Source organism: Falco rusticolus, chromosome Z (genome assembly GCF_015220075.1).
Source record: "Falco rusticolus isolate bFalRus1 chromosome Z, bFalRus1.pri, whole genome shotgun sequence".
NCBI lineage: Eukaryota > Metazoa > Chordata > Aves > Falconiformes > Falconidae > Falco > Falco rusticolus.
Window position 1 is genome coordinate 18,833,176 of NC_051210.1, and position 18,836 is coordinate 18,852,011.

The window sequence follows — 18,836 nt, forward strand, 5'->3', positions numbered from 1 at the left end:
TCTTCATCGTCTTTCCTCATGTACTCATCCACTCAACACAATCTACCTTTTTTAATTTCTACCACTTGCAAGCTGCCTCTGTAGCCAGAAGGTAATGGGCAGCAGGGCTAGTCCCCTGTCTCTGAGCAGAGGCTGAGACATCCTGCCCGTTTTCTCCCTCTGATCCTAAACAAGAGGATACAGGAGATAATCACCTTTATGAACAGTAACTTCACTTCCAAGAATTTAATGAACAGTTCTAATGTTTTGCTAAACATTTTAGACATTATTGCTTAAGGTGGTCTAAGTTTGGGACTCCTAGGTACCTTAAGAGTAAAAAAAAATCAACTAAAATAATAAAAAGAAATTAGATGTAAATTTTCTTCTTTAATCTACCTTTGAACTTCACCATTACTCTTGCAGAAATACATTTTCATCATTTTTTTCAACTTCAGAAGTTTCTTTTAAAGTACTTTGTATGAATAAGAATTTAAGATGTTATCTATAAAACAACAATATATGATAGAAACTGTTTATGTAGCTGAAGAGTTCTTTGAAAAAAATCCACAATGTGAGGCACAGCTGCAAAAGACATTTCAAAAGATTTCCATAAAGCCATAATCAGTATTTAAAGTTACCACAAAAAGACTCATTTTTTTCTTTATCTTGATAATGAATAGTACTACATTATTCCTGTTGACTAAAGTGAGTATTCTGCATGAAAACCAGTTATTTACTCCAACACAAATTTCCAAGTAACAGAAACACCATTTAAAATATATTTCCTTAGTAGATCTCTGCATGTACAGTCATAGGCAAGTCTGCCTATGTTAAAGTAAATTATTGTATTTTCCTCAGAAAGAGACAGAAGGACCATAGGAAGGTTTTGTTTTCATTGGGGACATGCAGCTTTAGAATTTGTTTTCCACTTTATGAGCTAAGATTCTTCAATACTGTAAAATAACTCTGATACTCCAGAGATATGTGGTGTCATAATGCATCATAAAGGTGGACTGCAAAGTCATTCTTGTCATCAGAGTGAAGGAAGTCCCATTAAAGCACTAGAACCTCAGCAGTAATAAGTTTGAGAAAAATAGAATTGCTTTAGTCAACACATCTGCAGCCTAGATTGCTATACTTGCTGTGTATACTAAACTCTTTATAACATTGTATCTCCTCCCAGCTTTTGCCATGATCTACTGAGATCACCATAAACATTTTAGCAATACTTTCTAGAGGTTGTTGGCTTTATGAAATTTATTTGTTCATCAACATGCTCTGAGAATTTGCAATGTGTTCCTGGTTTGATAGGTAGGCTTTCATGGACATATGCTTCCATTAAAAAGAATAACTAAATGCAGTTTTGAAAATAAGAAATTCAGTAAGGTAAAATAACATTAATTCTTTGAGCGTATCTATTTCATATTATACTTCATATTGGTCTATTACTTAAACTAACAGTTATGATCATAAAATTTTATTTATTACAATTCAATTACACTAAATTCTAGCTGTTGAAGTACTGAAAATGCTGAATTACTGAACTGTTTTATACAAGGAGAGTTAATGAGGTGTTTCTAATTCTCCTAGATGTTAGAGGAAACATTTTAATTTATTAGTAATATTTGATTCCAAGAACAATATAATCCACCACAGAAATAAATGAATAATAACCCCATTTGACATTTTATACTCTGGGATTCTGTGATGGACCAAGGATGGGAAAGAGACAAAAATCATGTGTAAAATTAAGACACTACTGTTTAGGGTGATTGTGGCAGTTTATTTAATTAATTATTTAATTAATGGAAGTGATTGGGACCTGATAATCTTTTGGATAGTATTCAAAAGCAATACTATCAGATTACCAGGCAAATCAATCTCCACTAAAACACAGTATTTTTTCACTGCTTGAGTCAATGAAAAAAACATCTCTTGCTTTGACAAATCAGCTCAAATTGTGATTTCATCAAAGGAACTATTTTCTCATCAATACAGTTACCAAGAAACATTGAAGAAAACCTCAATGTATTATGGTATCACAGGAAGTTTTCCTTAATTTTTGTGCAGTTGAGGACTGCTTTACTCCTTAGCTAGCCATTGTCAATTTACTCTATTTATCAACAGTCCTATATCACTATGGACACACCTGGACATACGCTGCACAAAGTAGGAAAGAAGTTCACTGCAGTGGTGAAATTCCCAAGTAGTTAGTGATGTGTGATTTGGCCTTAAAAGATACTACATTTAATGAAGCTACAGTATTGTCTTCCCCTATTCAGGAATGACCACAGCTATAGACCACCATATTTCTAAAGGAAAATCCTATTAAATCCACTACTATAGATACAACTGTAGGTTTTGGCTGCTTTTAACAGAAATACATCAAATGGCCCAAGACATGAGGCGTCTAGAAACACTGAGTGATGACTTGGTAGTCCCATTAAAAACTTTCTAGACAGTACTATTTCCTGGCATCTTTGGGCAAACATCATGGAAATTTCATGACAATATTAATTGTAAGATAGCTATATTGTATGTCCACCTCTCTATAAAGAAATTGGGAACGAAAAAAACCGCAATTGTTTTCTGTATGCTCCTTTTTAACACTACAAATCCACTAATGGCCTCCAGATGTCAGGAAAATCAGTCTAAAGGACTAGAAGTAATAGATGTCCCCAGTCTAGTATAATACTTGCAATACTTTCTGCTGCTCTAGCCAGGCTCCACAGTGATATTCATGCATGCTGCAGATGAAAACCATTGCTGGTGAGGAAGACTTGATATTAGGACACCCCTGAGCAATCCCAGCAAAGTCCTTTGACAGGCACATGGATGGACAGATCTGCAGCTTGTCAATATGAGATGATGATGGAATTTTTTCATGAGATGGATTGGGAACAAGAAGGGGTTTATTGATTTCTGGAGTAAGGAAAAAAGTGAAGAAATTACAGTTCTGGTAGCAAACCCACTTTTCTTCTAGCTACAGAGAAGCAAAGAACATTTTCTCTTATTTTTGTTAAAGTTATAAAGTCTAACTTGCCATTGATTTTTACACAGAAAGACTACTCTTACTGTACTTCAAAATACCTCTCAAATCTCCAGAGATGTTTTCTGAGACAATCCAGTAACCATAAATATCTTTAACTTTTTAATGCATTAAAATATCAATAATTTAAAAGACTATTCTAGAAGAAGTTTAGAAAAGTGCTCTACTGGTTTTAATGTCACAGCACAATACCCCTTTCTGCAATAAAGTATTTGTGCATATGTTACACTAGGTATCTTTATTGAGCTATTTACTTAATGTTGGGATTTTTTTCTTTGTAAACCTTTTTATATTCATCTTTCAGCAGTCAAAACTATTTTCATCAACTGAGAAAGACATTTCCCTCCTGGGAAATTCCCTACAGTGATTCTGAGTTCTGCATACTGGAGCTTTATATAAAAGAGTTTAATTTCCTTTCCATTTACTTCATGTTTTACTTTGGTCAGCGATTGTGCTGCCTAAGGGATAGCTCCAAAATTGCCATTAAATAATGAGCAGATATACGGTGAGGTAAGTTACAGGACACCCTACTAAGATTTTCAATGAGGCCTGTAACTAGATAGCTAGAAATAATGGATTTAAGTTTTAGTCTATCCCCAAAAGTTCAAAGAAGATGACCTTAGAGTTAAACCTAATAGTTATGAATATTTGAAGCTTGATATATCTATCTAAAATTGTATTTTTTATTCATTTGCTATACAAGTAACTAGGTGTTGCTTTTTTAAATTTCGGTAATGTTTAATGGAAGCAAAGACCATATGGTGCAATCTATATCGGTACAACTCAGATGTTTATATACATATATATATATATATATATATGATCATATAACTAGGAATATTAGTACAATACTACAAATGTAATGAATCTAAACAAAAAAACTCTACCAAGTTTACTTGAAGAGAAGTAAAGTTACATTCTATGTGATTCTAATTCCTCTAAACAACTAGTTGCTGTAAACCCTTTTTATTATACAGAACAGATCTTATAAGTATCAATACCACTATAGTCCAAAAGAAAGTTAAACCCCCTATTTTTTTAAGCTCTATAGCAGAGCTTACTAGAGATGGTTAAGAAACATTGAGAGCCACAGATAGATGAATAGAAAAATGAGAAATGAATTTTTTCAAAAGGAAATAGCTAGTGACTTCTATCTAAAATTTCCCACCTCCTCACTTCTAGCATTCCTCCTCCTCAAAAACAAAAAAAACGAACAAACAAACAAAAAAAAAGAAACCACAACAAAACAGCGAGTTCTTAATTCACAATTCTCAATAGTATTGTATAAATCAAACTCCTCTAATTATTTTAATTCTTCCTAGAAAGATATTATGATGATTAGCTATAATGGCCTTTTGTTTGGTTTTACTCAAATGCAATAGCATTTGCTTTTTTACCTGCTTGGTCCATTTTATTGGGATCAGCAGAATTTAATGAACTGGCTTTTATGTCAAGATAAAAACAAACACACAGCACAGTGCATCATATGAAGATATTTTTCCTATCAATCTGGCAGAAAATCTAATTGTATGTTTTCTCTGGCAAATTACACTTTAAAGTGTCTCGGGAAATATGTATAATTATCCTTTTATTCAGCTTTTGCCATGTACAGTCATTTCTTTTCTCATTTCTTTCTGGAAGTTTACTGATGGACCTCTCCTCCTGAGTACTCTACCCTACCACTACTCTATACACATGATGCCTGTGTGATGAGAGGTGAAGGATGGAAACTGTAATTTTTTAGCTCAACAGAGTTGAGAAAGTTATTTCCAGATTTATGTAATCCAAAAGTCCTATGAATATTGGAAGCTTTGTTTTCACCATGAAAAATTTATTCCATCTCCATCCTCTAAGCAGAAAAATAATTTTATGTTACTTACAAACTGAAGAGGAAAATTTGCCTTCCACAGAAGTCGGTAGCATGTTTGCCACCCAATTTAGTCATCTCAAAACAGATTGCTGTTAGACATTACTTTTCCCTCATGATTTTTCATTCTTAGTCTGTTTCTAAATTTAATAAATGACCAATTCACAAAATAAAATATTTCTTGCTATTCCTTATTTGAGAGACCCTGCATAGCAAGTTCATGTTGCCAGCCCTAGGACAGGAGAAGCTCATTGTACTTCTGAGCTATCAGCATCTCCATTTTGCTATTTTTTGTAGACAAGAGTGAAATGATTCATTTCTGCTTGATCAGTGTATACTGATGAAGCCAGTTTATTGCAGAAGTCAGTATTTCTTATTTATTTATGTATGTATGTATTTATTATTTATAACTTATTTCTTGTACATTTTTTTTATTCTCAGTGCTGTAAATCAATATAGAAAGAATATCTAACAGTGTATTTCTTAAGATCTAAGCCAAGAGCTGCAGTTTAAGGTGAGAGTCAGTCCAGCTAGTCATTGTAAACCAGCTATCTGCTATATGGTTTTCTTCCAATTTCTCTCTATAATCTATGTATTACTATAAGGCAATTTCACCCATTGTAAGATAACTAACAGAAACAGATGAACTAACCAACTCTCTAAAAGTATCAACTTGTATTCATTGAGTGCAGAATGAATCTAGCTAGCACAGACAAAGTATCTAACTGTAGGTAAGAAAAGTTAGGTGACAAGCCTCTCACCCAAAGTTTCAGAAGGTACTTGGTGTAAAATTACAATAGGTTCATATTAGTCTTTGTAGGATAAAATAGTAAACATTCCAAATTTTAGAAAAGTACAGTTTTAAGAGTTTATATGCCCAAAACCATAAACACATATATAATTCAATCCTTTGTACTTTCATTATTTCCTGACATTATTTTGTGGTATTTCTTCTAAATTTCAGCTTTGTTTTTAATTCTGTTAATGAATCTAGAATTAGGGAAAAAATGTCACAACTTTTCTTGACTACTTTCCCACCTTAAGTTACTGTCTACAAAGGACATCAGTAGCCAGACTTAGCCTGCTGTTCAAATCTTTGTTTTGTGTCTCACCACTCCCTTGACTCTCAGTTGTCTACAATCCAGCTTCACAATGGAACACTCCTGGACTCTGCTGTTACTTACACTTCCCTATAGGAGTCTCTGTCATCATTTGAGTACAGTAAGCCATATTTGTTACAAGGTCCCAGTGCCCTCTCATGACACAAAAGCACTGTTACTACACTATAGTTTCTAGTACACAGATATTTCTTAAGAAATGGTTTCTAGTTAATTAATAAAGGATCTGTGAATTACCAGATCAACTGACCGTTAATCCAAAATCAGAGTACCTGATATGTATTCATTGCAGTCAAAAAACCTTTACTCTGTTTGAAGATTGTTCAATGTATTTCAATACTTTCCAAAAGAAAGAAAATATTGCATTCTTATGAAAAAAAAGCCTTCAACCTAATGAAATACTACCTGCAAAAAATTAATTTTACTGAAATGGATGCTTTTCTAAAAGCTAAAATGCTTTCGTTTTTTTCATTACAACAAGGTCGTTTTGAGGACTTCAACTCCTTATACATAGTGAAAAATGATTACTTTTCTTTATTCAGGTTATTGTTGCACTTATCCTACAGTGTCACGCATGAGTGAGTATACACAGAGTGTACACTAAATTGAGACCAATCAGGCCACAGCAAGAGTGACTCTGGTCCCACATATCTCATATTTTTCCCATTCTTTGGGTTTTCTTCTAATACATGAAAGCAAATCTCAAAAACTGGGATTTTTTTCTAAGATCACAGGCATCTTTAATCTAATGAAAATTTTAGACCGTCTTCATGGTTTTCCCACACTAGAAAGCAGTGATGTCTCATGTCTTTTTTAAAGCCTGAGTTTCATTCTTGTAGTAAAACGGCTAATTGGGAGGGGGTGGGGAAAGGGAAAAAACAAAGCTCAACTAAAGTGAGTTTCTATGTTGTGTATTTAACTGGTCTGGACTGTATTTACTGATGTTTCACTCAGCTAAACACATTGACTTTTTCAATATGGTATTACATAGCTTATCTGCAAGCAGTGCTGTATTTGTTGCTATTAAATAGGACTCTTCAATAAACTTCTAAGTGACAGATATTTAAGAAATCTTTTAAAATTATTTTTGATAGTCACAATTTCTGTCATTAGTAGGGCAAACTGACAAATTATCAATGACATATTTATGCTATGACTGGCATTCCCTGGCAGCCATGACATAGGAACAAAATATTTGGAAGACAATATATATACAGTACACTTGTTGTTTGCCATCCAGTTATTTGCAATGAATTTTGCATTAATTATAAGGGGGTGGGGGGTAGAGGAGTGGTGGGGGGCAGTGTTCCTAAATTGGGCTAGTATTTTTGTTGCAAGCAGAAAAGGCCATAGATCTTTACTGGTTTGTACACATCTTCTCATTATGACAACAATTTCATTTTGTGTAGTTTTGAGGCTCAAACGTTGCTACAGTCCATTGCTTCTGAATTGTAAATAGATCTGAATTGCATTGCATTTTTTCTTGGAAGTCTTTCCACCTTTTCTAAAATTAATTCACTGAAAAGGAGAGGGCCAGCAGCTTGCTGCAGGAGGGAGTGAAGGATCAGGCCATGGGCAGCCAGTGGCAGTCCCAGTCCAGGGTATCAGGCATCAGTAATGTGCAATGCAATTGGGATGTCTGATGTACCTAAATTTACTTGCAACCGATCTGCTGCTTGCTATTTCACAAAGAACCAGACATACATAACAGCTGCCAGCTTAACAAAGGCTTAATACATTTGTGCTGCCTGAAGAGTCACCAAAAGTGCGTATATCATGGATCCTGGATTTGACTACAAATTTCTTATAACATTTCTTCTGAATTACAACATTCACCCTATCTTCTATTAAACAGAGTGAACAAGACTCTCAGGCTACAGAAATGCAGTACTTACTTCCAAAATGATGGAGCTACATTCTACTTTTCTTAAACAGGGAGGAGAGCCCTGTCCTTTCTGCTCTGTCATGTAAGTATGTCATGATCCAAACAACATGCAGTAGGTTCTTGAAAGCCACGTCTGCAAAATATGAAAACTGCCTGGTCAATATCAGCCTGATAAAAACATGGAGACCTAAGTCCACAGCTGTTGAAAATGTGTATATTTCTAGTGAAGCTAACACAGCTGCAGGGATTTTTGGTGTTAGGCCCATGGTATTGAATGCTTTCTAAATAGAACACAAAGTTTCATGAGAAAGTCGTTAGACCTAATAATAAGCACTGCACAACAGTATGAATGATAGCATGATATCTAGAGGCAAAAGAAAGTGCAAAAAGATGGGTATGCCTTTAATGTTTGCAATCTATTAAATACTGTAATTACTGTAATTATATATTTTCCTCAGTATTGTGCTCTGTGTGATAGCCAAGCATCGTTCAATAGCATATTTGTGTAGCAGCCTTCTCTACAGCAAAACCGACTTCATACATTGAATAAACCTGAAAGCTAAAACCTTCTGATCAAGACAAATGAAACTCTAAAACCCCAGCAGCAGACAGACTCTAAAGCTGTTCGCTGTCTTCAGAAAGCAATGAGCTTCAGACTCTTCCTTGCATTACATTAGTTGTGAGATTTTAGGTCTGCTGATCTTTTAGTGTTCGCTGTTAGCTTTGGTGGATATCATCTTGAACTAGTTGCATTTCAGTCCTGAGGCTTGGATTTTAACTGTTTGGGTTTTTGCTTGGTTTTTTTTTTTTTTTTTCACTTGAGACCAACTCATAAGGGTCTGCTATGAAGTAGGTGGGTAAAAGTAAAAATTAGTCCTATACTGATTTGAAGGAATCAACAGAACATAGTGAATATCACCAAATGAATAACCAAAATTTACCTGAAATTGTTTCGATATGTGCAGTACAAAGATATATGTTTATATTTTTTTCTCAAAAGAGTTTTTGCTGGGCAGGAAAACACAGGGTTGCACTTCTAATGTGATCTGAAATCAATGGAAACATTTCAGAAGGCTTTCTATAAGGTCTTCAGCTAACATTCCCTTTGAATGCTTGAAAGTGTGTTATTTAAAGGAAGGGTCTATAGTCTGCTCCCTAAAACTCAACAGAGAGGACTAACTGTCCTGAATAAACAGTGTACCTTGCAAAAGGTCATGAAGCCTCTACTGAAATGCAGGCCTCTATCACAGCACTATGTAACTAGAGTGTGATCACAGCCTTTATTCTCCAACTTCATTTTGTAATGATAAGAATTCAAAAATCAAAATGCCTAATGAGTTGGTGTTAGGTATCACTCTCCAGTTTAAAATTTAGCCCAGACATTGCAATCACAAAATGCAAAGAAACATCCCTATTGATATACCATTTTTGACATATTCATTCTCAAAATCATACACAAGAAAAGACAGAGAAAAACCTGAACTAGTCCCTGGCCCTCTGTCTCAAAGGTCTCCTTTTATTCCAGAAAAATCATGTTCAGTTCTGGTATCAATGTCCCGAGATGTGAAAAAGGCAAATGATATTTGCTCAATATCATTTTGAAAAGGCTCCTGATTCAACAAGAGCCGCTCAAATGACACAGACTTCTCAAAACAGCCGTATGACATGAGGAGCCTCCATGTATCTAGAGGGTAATTTAACCACAGACTAGCAGGATCTATACAAAGAAAAGATACAAAAGATTATTTATCAAATTAAAGCATAAATATATCAAATGCTCACAAGATACAATTAGGCAAAGTTAACCTAATGAATACAGGTTAGTACTCAGAACAGATGATGAGTATATTATAGTGCTGCAACCCCCCCACTTGTTCTGAAAGGCTACTTTGGGTCACCCACAAGTTCTGGCCTTGATGCAGGAGCTGGGTTCACAGATGACTTTATAAAAGCTTAAAGACTACTCTCTATTCATCTGTTCATCCACATTGATTGACTGTAGACAATGTAAACACTATTACCAGTGAAATACAAACAGTTGGGTTTTACTACCAACATAATAAAGAAAACCTTGAAGTCTGTATCAATATTCCTTTCATTAGTTCAGTAGTATGATAACATAAAGAAAATGTGGAAACAAAGAGGAATAAAATCAGCCATCAGTTTTAGGAAGAAAAATGTTATACAACTACTAAAGATATGGTCTCACGTTCCTTGAAAAGTGACAATTTGGAAAAGATTTGAAAACATGATATAATTTCTTTTACTTGGAAGTTTTTTATGAAAGATGATTAGCTGCAGCATTAAATCACTATATACATGAACGTAAAATCTCCCATACGGCATAAAGTGCAAGTTTAGAGAGTATGGTGAGCTTGTCTGCCAAATGTCATTCAAATCAACACTAAAATCAGTGCTGATCATAATACTAAGCTCAAGCTACTTATCCACCAAATGCAGCCCTAAGGACTTGTCATTAGAACTAATCAGAATCATTATTATGTCAGTACTTTGGAACTGTTTGACAAGAGAGGCTTTTAAAAAAATAAAACAACAAAACCTTACACAGGCATGTCTTGCATGTCTTGTAAACTAGCCGCTCTATTATACATCTGAACGCCTGATATTCAGTATTCCCATTTTCTGCAACATTGGTAAATTAAGTATAACAGGGAGGGTTTTGGTTGGATTACCTAGTTGTGGGCTATTTTGAAAGAAGTGAAAAAGAAATGGATAATTTCTCTGAGTTTTTCCCTCACAGAGATAAAACGAAGACAACTTGCAAGATCGAGATGACTGTGTGGTACCATAAGAGAAAAAATAAAAAGATTCAAAGAAATTTAGAACATTTAAGTCCAGTCTTTCTTTTTGGCAGGAAGCCTGACAACTATTTAAAAATATATAGGTTCTTTCTTGATAGAAAGAGAAAGAGATGCATGAAGTGCCTTTCTGAACAATCAATGCTGCCTTGCCATACCTTTAGAAAATAAATGCACTGATGTATTCATGAAGAATATATGTAACCATCTTTTATTCTGACTTTGACTTTGTAAATTGTGTTTTACATTACTGTCACCTAAAGAGAGGGGAGGACAAAACGAGAATACAACAATACTCCTCACAGCTTCAAAAGGAACAGCCACCAATAATTCGGGTTTAATTCCACAGTGGCCACCCTAAATAACAAGTTTAGAAGGTTTGGCTTAAATATTAAGAAAACCTTCCCATTCACAGTTAACCTCTGGAATAGCCTACACAGTTAGGGTATGCAATCCCTATCACTGAAGATACTTAAGATTAGTTTTAACACACATAGAATCATAGAATCATGTAGGTTGGAAAAGACCTTTAAGATCAAGTCCAGCTGTTAACCCAGCACTGCCAAACCATCACCAAATGAGGTCTTTAACCACCACATCTATGCATTTTTTAAACACCTCCAGGGATGGTGATTCCACTGCTTTCCCAGGCATCCTGTTCCAATGTTTGACGACCTTTTCCATGAAGATAATTTTCCTAATATCCAATCTAAACTCCCCCGGTACAACTTGAGGCCATTTCCTCTTGTCCTATCACTTGTAATCCAGGAGAACAGACTGACCCGCACCGGCCTACAGCCTCCTTGCATGTAGCTGAAGAAAGCAGTAAAACCCATCCGGAGTCTCCTCATCTCTGGAATAAACAACCCAGTTCCTTCAGCGGCTCCCCACAAGACCTGTGCCCCAGCCCCTTCCCCAGCCCCGCTGCCCGTCTCTGGACACACTGCAGCCCCTCTACGTCCCCCTTGCAGTGAGGGGCCCAGACCTGAACACAGGGTTCGAGGGGCGGCCTCAGCAGTGCCCAGTGCAGGGGGACGGTCACTGGCCTGGTCCTGCTGGCCGCACTGCTGGGGACACCGGCCAGGGTGCTGCTGGCCGCCTGGGCCCCCTGGGCACACTGCTGGCTCCTGCCCAGCCGGCCGTCACCCAGCACCCCCAGGCCCTTTCCCACCAGGCCCTTTCCAGCCGCTCTGCCCCAGCCTGTAGCGCTGCGTGGGGCTGGTGTGACCCAGGTGTAGGACCTGGCACTTCTCTTTGTTGAACCTCATACAATCTCCTGGAACATCTCCCAGAACATATTCAAGCTTAGCCTGGGTAAAGGAATTAACGCATATGATTTTTACATGTAGCTATGTTAAAGTTGGGGTTTTTTTTAAAAAAAAAAGGGGGGGGGAGGGGAGGGTGGACAGAAACAGAAACAGGAAGTCTTTAAAACAAAAAATTGGAACTTTCTGGTCCACAGATTCAAAATGGACCACTTCAATCATTTTGACATTCCAATTTTTTTCTTTCTCCAAATGAGATTTTAAGTCATGATCTAAAAAGAGCCCTAAAAACAAATTATTGGAAACTAAAATATTGTATCAAATATCTACATTTTGGCTGAATTACAGAGGAAAAATAGGGCAGGAGTAAGGTTTGGATACCACCTTCCTCTGTACTTTTTCCAACTCACTTCACATACCTGCTTCCCAAAATAAAAATTAATTCTCTTGTCAGTCGCATTATTGCCCCCATAATTAGGGCAGTAGATGTATTTGAAATGCCTACTTTAATGGTAAATAAAAGCCTTTGAATTAATAAAAACTAGCTCCTGAATACTGGTGTCACAGTCACAAGACATTCTATAAATGTTCACAGAACACTTTCACATGCAATAATGACTGGAAAACAGCTGTTATTGAAGCTTTCCATATGGTAGTCTTACACAGTGATATAAAATTAAATGAGTATTTATTATGACATAATCTATAGATATTTCATTTGCCAACAGTTCTTGTTATGTAATAAGGAAAAATTCTGTTTCAGATTTTTAACTGCTCTTCAGTTTCCTTTGTCAATTCCCTGGTCTGAGTGACTTCTTTCTCACGCACTCCCAGATCCTTGGCAATTCTTAAAATGTAAGAGCATCTCTGAGCCTCTGCTTTGTTTACTTAGCATATTTCTTTTAAAAAGTCAAATTTATCTATAATCCACATGTTTTAGTCCTAATTGTGCTTATTTTCTTTTCTTTTAGTTCAGGAAAAAGAGACAGAGAATCAGTGCTAGCTGTACTCTCAGCTTACAAGCCTGTAGCACGCTGTTCCAGAGTATGCATTTACCTATGTTACCTGGCTGATTTGTCCACAGTTCTGTACAATGCATTTGAAATACTCAACATGGAATCACAGAGCATAGCAAGAGGGCTCTAGAAACAGTTTTGTAGGAGTCAAGGAGATGGCTGAAGAACTGAGATGGCAGCTTCTTAGCAGGGCGAGGGGGGAAGGACACAATGGACGGGACCCAAAAAAACCCCCATGAGGCAGCAGTTCAGGGACATCCATGATGGTTTAGAATCTGCAGACTACCTCTAAAAAAAGCTTAGATGGTTATATATATTTTTTTTTAATTACTGTACAAGTGGAGTGATAATACTATAGCAGAACATTTGGACAAATTCCTCTGTGTATATGGTGGGATGGTAAACAACGCTTCTTAAAGTTATGCACTAGCATGTGCCTGCACTATTTTAAGTGTACTCCCAATAGATGCTCTGATGAAACTCATTCAGTAATTCTTAATAATTTAAAGAGACTGCTAGGTAAAGAACAAGTTCAAGAAGAATAGTAATAGCCTAAAAGAGTTATGTGTTATATGATGTCCATGCTGCACACTCTTCATTTACCAGGGAAAAGTGAAAAGCGTTCATAAATAAAATTGTCCAAGATGCCTTTCTCTTTCTGATAAGACCATTCCATTTAAATTGTTCATAAATTATCATTGAATAATCACTTTACAGCTTGCTATATGCATTTGTCTAGCAACATTTACTTCACTCCATCAGATAAGTTCCACAAACATGTCTTGATTAAAACTGTGCTTTTGTCTCCTGCAAAACATCAGCGATGCCTTTTTTCTAAGACTCCACTAAGTTTTTTGCAATGTTTAAATTGACTCTCATTATCACTGCAACTGGCTGAATAAATAGTATAGCTCAAAAGTGTGTTCCAAAGCCGCAACCTCTTACATAGAACATGAAGTTTGCATTTGGTGGTCTTTTCCTATTTTTTCATCTCACAGGGACGGCTCATGATCCATACTTTTTTAAATGTGTGTCAGATACTTGTACTAAAACTGAGACATCATGAAATTGTCCATTGATTTCTGTGTTTTGAGCTTCTGTGACCTAATGTGGAAATATGCATATCAACGCATAGAAAAATGATACATGTTCCTTGAGCTACCACATCCTTTTGCACCACTAAAAATCTCACTGATCAAATCCCCTCTGCACACAGTAAGATGACATAACATACTCACACATAACTCAATTCGCATTTGTCTACTTGCAAAACCTATTGTTTAGGGTGTGCCTGCCCATTTCTATTTTTAAAATATTTTCCTTGAATTATGTGAGACACCGTATTCCATAAATGCCTCCATGAAACATCTCCAAACTGAGACCGTTATTCTTAGGTTCTTACCCCTGCTCTTCTGTAGCTCTGCTTATAGTCAATAGAGATATCTAACCAATACAAGCAGTGCTGCCGCAAGACTAATTTCAGCTCATGCCTGCAATGCCCACCAGTATCTGCAAGGCTTTCTCACCTAACTAGTACACCATCATCCACATTTAGACATCTAAATTTAAATATTTCAAACTGAATACAATCCTCATAACATGAAATCAGCAGACTCTCTGTTCATATTATTGAATTCTGTAGCCAAAAATCATCCATTCCTCGATTTATTGCACCTCCTCTTCCACATGGAGACCAAATCAAGAGTTTTCTACAATAACTTCCATGACATACTGACTTTTCTGACTCAACCAGTCAGGAATGCTGTATCTTTCAGTGAAAGCACTTGGAGATTTATATGTTTAAAGTAAAATAACATAACTGCTTTCACCTATCTTTAATGTTTGCACATTCTTTGTAATGATCATCTACATATTGCTGTCAGTTCTTGCCACCTGTTCGAGACATTTAACAGCAAATTACAGAAAGAGAGCTAAACAGCAACGGTAAGTAGGGCACAAGGTCACAGAGAGTTTTTCTGGCTTTTGCCTGAGTGCTTTCATGCCTTTACATTTCTCTGGCTTGTGAGTAACTATCATGATGCAATGTAGCCAAGCATACTTCACGCCAAGCCTCCTGAGAACCCTGAAGCACTGACCCCTCTGTAAAAAGGGGCTGGCACCTCACCAGAGAAGAACACATGAGACACTTCTCTCTTGAGATCACTTAGAATTAGAAGAATGACAGTTTATCACAATATTTCACGGTTTTGGTCACTTTCACTAGTTCTTTCATAGTTCTACATCTGATTGGCTCCTAATCAACAGGTGAGACAGCAGATATCAAGTGCTAGACTAGCTCCCCTGCCTTCAGAGGCAAAGAATTAAAACCATATCTGATCACAATGACCTATTGAGCCTACCAATGTGACAGGTAATTTAAAGGGTGGGACTATTACAGAAGTCTTAAATGAAAATACACCTTTTGCATCTTAAGCAAAAGCTTCCTATGACTGCCAATACTTTGCTGACCCAAATGAGGTCATTTTGGTTTTCACCCTAGCAAGTCAGTCCTATAGAGCCAACCACACCATGAGAAAAAGATGTTCTGTTCTTTGGTTTGTTGCATTAAAACTGGTTTACCAAGTCAAATCCAATGCTTAGCTCCCTGTTCAAGAACTGGCAGTCAGAAAATATATACTTTCAGCTGTAAACTGAGCACATTAGCATAGAAATTCCATGCAACAAAGCACAAAACTCACACCATGCTAATTTTGGACAACGCCTTTTCAGAGCAGGATCCCCTCATTTTGTACTGGCCCACCCAGTAACACAAACTAATGTGAAACTCTAGCTGAGTAAGAATGACTTCTGAAGTTCTGGGAAGAACTACAGAGACATCCAAGATCCCATTTGTAATGAGATTTTAATCCAATCCTGGCCATACTAAGGAATGAAAAATGACCTTTATCAATTTGCTTAAGTTACTTGCAGATGCAAGTCAAATGAGTAAAGTCTAATCCAGGGAATTATTAAGTATGTGCTATTCCTGTTGAGTTACTGATAATCGGAGCACTGAAGTGCATTCCCTATTGATTTTTCCTCATAGTCCTGAGAAAAACATGATCTGCCAAGGAACATGTGTTTAAAAATAATAATAAAATATCCTGAATGCCTTCATCAGTGTTTCTGATGTCTGCTGTGGTATGCTTTTGCAACAATCTGTAAATAGGAGCTTTTATTACTAGCAGAAAACTCAGATTTTATTAGATGCCTATGACCACATCTTCTCCTGCAGCCATGTGTTTTGTCAGTGCCTTGCCCCTTCTTTCTTTTCTGAAATCTAGCAAGACTAGATACACATTTGGACTAAAATGTATTTCAAACAGAGGATACAAAATGTTGAGAAAGCAGCAACTCATCTGAAAAACTGTTAAAAAGATAACTTAAAATCATCTCCCAAATTTTGAAGATACTGTCATAAAGCCTTCCACATAAGGTGGAAAGGATTTCTAGAAACACAATAAATAAATTTAAGCTGGTTTTAAGCAGCATATCCTCCTAATTTGAAACAATGATCTTCCTGAGCTTTAATTCTAGTTACAGCCCCAGCATTCAGTGGCAAAAATAGAAAAGGGTCACTGTGAGATCGCAAATGTTGTTTAAAATTTATTAGAAGAAGGAAAAAAGCTATATTTGTCACTTGAGAATATTACCTGACCATTATCCTTACTTTCTCCTGCTGACATTGCTTGTTCATGCCTCCATGCCTCCATTCAATGATTATTACATACACAGTATGATGCTCCTGAAGCTGTCCTGGATCAAAAGGGGAAGAAAAGGTTCAGAACACAGAGGCAAGGTTAATCACTAATACAAAACAGTATCATCTTTCATGTATTTTTTGTGAATCATTTAACTGATTTCTCATAAAGTCACAAATTTGCTTTTTACCTACAAGGTTCTTCATGGATATAGCTCATCTTATTTAACTGGTCTCTGTCCCCTTGAATTCCACTCAAACTCTGAGTCTCTATGAAACTAGTTGCCAAAATGCTTGTAGACATACTTTGACTTTTATAACTGGGAAATCAGTACTGAAGAGGAATGGCATATTTCAAATTACCAGTTGTCCATTTAGCTGGTGCAGTAGCAGATATGTACTTCAGATGCATACTTTTCAAATTCCATCAGAGTCACCTAGTCACAGCCTAGAGACTTAATGCATTATCAAAGCCTTGATTAATTATTCCCTCAAGGATCTTCATTCTCTATTCAGTACCTTCCTCTCTACCTCTCTGACTTCATCAAAGCTAGGGTTAGCACATCTCTCTTTCTGTTGTTTATATTAATCTACTTTAATCTCTCAAAAAAACTGTTCCTTTGAAATGCACCTATTTCAGGAAGTAGTGGATGTGAACGTCATTGTATCCTCAGGAGTGAATATACAAACATACTTCCAAAGATCCTACAGTAATGTTTTTAAATAAATATTCACAAAAATTAAGAACTTGTTTAAAATTAGCACCAAAATGAAGTAGATTTCTTTGTAATGTCTTAAACTTCCAGATTTATGTAACATTTTCAGTTGGAGACCCAGAATCCAGTAGCAAAGGGTCTGTAATGAGGTCCCAAATACGTTTGAAGAACAAGGAGGTTTAGAATGCAGGAGAGAAACTATTTGTTTCTTTTTACTATGTATTTATTTATTTGCTTTAAAACAGAAATATTTCATAACTAGCAGAAATCACTTCATTTATTAAAATGAAATGTGCCAAGTCTATATCTATGCAGTGTCAACCTGAAAGGCAAAATCCTTTCCTAATCTAGATCCAGACATGAGGTTTCCTTGCCAGTTCCTCTGTTTGCTGCTATCACAGCCCACGTTTTTCAGAGAAAGTCTAAGCAGCCTCCTATGTTATTTCTGTAGTCCCTCTCCAGTCACACATTTACCACATGCTTAACATTAGAAGTCAAGTGCTTGTATCAAGCATTGGACATATGTGTATCTAGGGTCTCAACAAAAGTCTTACCAAGGCTTCACCCTTAGTTAACAATGGGCAGAAGTTTTTTCATTTTGAAGTAGGTGCTATGAAAACAGCAGGAAAAACAAGAAAGTTTGGCAAAGTATAGAATATTATGCAACTCATTAACATAGTGAATGTAATTAAAACAACTGAGAGTTGTTTTAATCACCAACATCACCAACAAGTTAACATTTCCTTAGTACATAATGGTGAGAGGTTTGTAACATCTCAGATATGATCTAAAGGAACATTTGTTCCAAGTAAAGAAAATGAAATCCTTTGGAGATCCATACTACTCAAGACGAAAAGGACTCCCCAATAGCACAGAAAGGTCCTGTTACTGTGCCCTGGTGGGCAAATGTAAATAATCACTTTTGTTATGTTCAGGTATAACAGCCAGGTTAAGTAATTTTGCCCTATTTTGTTTAGTGTGAATTGCATATTAAGAGATCACAGAGCTTCCAGTCTTAAAAGTTACATTTATACATTAGTTTCACAGTGGGGAGTTTTTTTGTCTCACCAGTCACCTATAATTTACTAGGGCCATCTACAACTCTCTGTCACTAACTGATGTCATGAGGTTGAGGGTGGAGGGGATTACGCTCATTCTTTGGATGATATTCTTCTGTAGTTCTCTGTAAATAAAGTGGCATTTTCTTTCAGTCAGAACAACCCTTATTGTAAAATGCATGTAGAGTAGGAAGAACAATGACACCACAAATAAGTAACTGGCAGAAGGGGAGGCCAGGAAGTCTTTAAAGAAGGCTTTGTCTAATACACTGAATTTTGGCTAACGTGAAAGCTACCAATGAAATTTGAAGTGCTTCTATGTAGAACTGGACAGATGCAGCAGCTTAGGAAATAAACCAGAAGA